This window comes from Heptranchias perlo, chromosome 11, assembly GCF_035084215.1.
Source record: "Heptranchias perlo isolate sHepPer1 chromosome 11, sHepPer1.hap1, whole genome shotgun sequence".
Taxonomy (NCBI): Eukaryota; Metazoa; Chordata; class Chondrichthyes; order Hexanchiformes; family Hexanchidae; genus Heptranchias; species Heptranchias perlo.
The window spans coordinates 7,486,733-7,489,737 of NC_090335.1; the positions used below are offsets into that span (position 1 = coordinate 7,486,733).

Sequence of the window (3,005 nt, forward strand, 5' to 3'; positions counted from 1 at the left end):
GCCCCAGTGGCCTAATGGATAAGGCACTGGCCTCCTAAGCCAGGGATTGTGGGTTCAAGTCCCATCTGGGGTGTGGTTGATTTTAAACTAACTGCATTCTGTGAAAACCAGCTCTTTGTTCTCATTCATGAAATTTGAAGAGCTCCATCACAGGAGGTGTCCTGTAAATTGATGAAACTTTCCCCAGGAGGGGCAAGGAAACATCGACAAAGTCACTTAAAATCAACATTTTGCCCAACACTCAACTGCACCAATTGCTGACACACAAAAGCAAGTCAGATCCTGTCACGTCATTGCTGGGATCTTTGGAACTGATACAATGTGATTGTGTGTGAAAAGAAAGGGATGGCCCATAAAAAGGCATCAAATTTGAAGTGAATTGATAGAGACAAAGGGGCAAGTTGCCAGCACCAAGCATCTATTACAGACAGCCCCAGTGGCCTAATGGATAAGGCACTAGCCTCCGAAGCCAGGGATTGTGGGTTCAAGTCCCATCTGGGGTGAAGTAGTTTTTGGCTCTGAAGCAAAAGCCAAAACACCTTCTCTGAACATTGCTCCATTCTGTGACAGTCAGGGAGCTTTCCTTTTAACTTACCAACCAATCCAGGGAGTTGCTGTCCACACCCTTCTCACTCTGTCACTTGCTTTCCAGTGGCACAAACCAATGCGATGCTTCTACCAAGCTGTGCGCCATCCCAATACTCACGGAACAATGTCACCTGCATTTTCGAGGCAAATAATGTCCCTTTACCTCCTTTCCTCATTTTACTGAACACTGTCTTCTTCTTCTCCTCCTCTTCCATGCCTAACAGTACAAGAGGAAACCCATTTCTTGCACCACTTTCCATCCAGCCGGTCATGCTCTGGGTTTTTTCAGTGTCAGAGTCCATTCTAACATGAACAGTTGTTACCCTGACTCGCAACTCCTTACCAGGACCACCAGATAGATATGATGGGGGGGGTCGTTACTCTGCTCCCATCAGACACGAGTACCCCACCGGATGTCAACCCACCATTCAGGGACCAGAACTCTCTTCCACACTTGCCAGAACTGTTTTAGGAAATCAAAAGTGTTCACAACTGCTACCAATCATTGCCGAAGTGTGTGGAATTGGCAGATATATTTATTGATAAAAACAATGTGAGTGGCGACAAGAACAGGTAGAATGTTATGAGAGCGTAGAGCAATGACCAATTGCACAAAGGCTGTGGTAGGAGCTGTGACCCCAGTGGCCTAATGGGGAAGGCAATGAGTTTGGGAATCACTCGAGCAAATGAAAGTGACAGACAGGAAAAGACCAACTGCTCTATCTAGCCTGTCCCATGAAGTTGTGCTGCCCGATGCATCTCGATACAGATACTCCCCACCCACCCAGAGCCGTGTAATCCCCTGGGAGAGGTGAAAAAACAGATTATAAATGAAGGACAATTTGGGAAATAAAATCTGGAAAATTCCTCTCTGACCCTTTTGGTGATCAAAACTAGTCGAGGAGATCACATGGACCCTGATTTATATTATAGGATAACTAACTCTTCTACAAATTAATCTCCACCTTGGTCCGAGAAACAGGACTTTGAGGAAACGCCTTTTAAAAGAACTTGCATTTATATAGCACCTTTCATGACCTCAGGACGTCCCAAAAATGCTTTACAGCCAATGAAGTAATTTTGAAGTGTAGTCACTGTTGTCATGTAGGAAATGCAGCATCCAATTTGCACAGCAAGATCCCACAAGCAACAATTAGATAATGACCCGATAATCTATTTTAGTGATGTTGGTTGAAGGTTGAATATTGGCCAGGACACCGGGGAAAACTCCAAAATAATATCATGTCATTTTTCAAGAACACCTGACCTGAAATACAGCACAGCTCTCCCTCAGTACTGTACTAAAGTGTCAGCCTAGATTATATGCTCAAGTCTCTGGGAACACCGATCAGGTAAACATTCATGTATTAGCCTTGGCTCAAAGTTTCAGTCAGAAGGTTGTGGGTTTAAGTCCCACTTCAGGCTGACACTCCAGTGCAATGCTGGGGGAGTGCTGCATTGTCGGAGGTGCCGTCTTTTGCATGAGACGTTAAACTGAGGCCCCGTCTGCCCTCTCAGGTGGATGTAAAAGAACCCATGGAACTATTTCTAAGAAGAGCAGGGGAGTTCTCCCCAGTGTCCGGGACAATATTGATCCCTCAACCAAAATCACAAAAAAAACAGATCACCTGTTTATTTCTCTCATTGCTGTTTGTGGGATCTTGCTGTGTGTAAATTAGCTGCCACATTTCCTACATTACATAGAATTACATCGAATGTAATTAGCTACATCACTGGCATCTACCTGACAATGTGGAAAATTGCCCAGGTATGTCCTGTCCACAAAAAGCAGGACAAATCCAATCCGGCCAATTACTGCCCCATCAGTCTATTCTCAATATATCCTTTATATAATATGGAGACCAGGACTGTTCTCAGTCCTCCAATTGTGGTCTAACTAAGGTTCGATACAAGTTCAACATAATTTCTCTGCTTTTCAATAATATCCCTCGAGAAAAGAACCCAAGTGTTGGATTTGCCTTTTTATGGCCTTATTAACCTGCGTTGCTACTTTTAGTGATTTGTGTATCTGTACCCCCAGATCCCTCTGCTCCTCGACCCCATTTTGACTCTGATTTTCCAAGGAGTAGGTGGCCTCTTTATTCTTCCTACCAAAATGTACCACCTCACACTTAATGTAAATGGAAATTCATTTGCCAATTACACGCCCATTCTGCAAGTTTATTGATGTCTTCTTGTATTTTCTCCCATCCTCCTCAGTATTAACTCTACCCCCTTATTTGGTGTCGTTACAACTTCACTTTGAAGTGACTACACTTGAAACGTACTTCATTGAAGTGCTGTGGGATGTCTCGAGGCCATGAAAGGTGCTATATAAATGCAAGTGTTTCTCCTCCATGCCTGCCACTACGCACTCAGCACCTCACCCAGTCACCATGTACATTGGGAGATGGCCC

At 44.3% G+C, this 3,005-nt stretch overlaps 2 non-coding genes across 2 annotated transcripts; both read left to right on the forward strand.

The window, feature by feature from the left end:
* trnar-ccu (transfer RNA arginine (anticodon CCU)) lies at positions 1-73 on the forward strand. The gene has a single exon. It is a non-coding gene; the product is annotated as a tRNA-Arg (tRNA).
* Positions 74-430: 357 nt separating this feature from the next.
* trnar-ccg (transfer RNA arginine (anticodon CCG)) lies at positions 431-503 on the forward strand. Its single transcript has one exon. It is a non-coding gene; the product is annotated as a tRNA-Arg (tRNA).
* Positions 504-3,005: the final 2,502 nt, after the last annotated feature.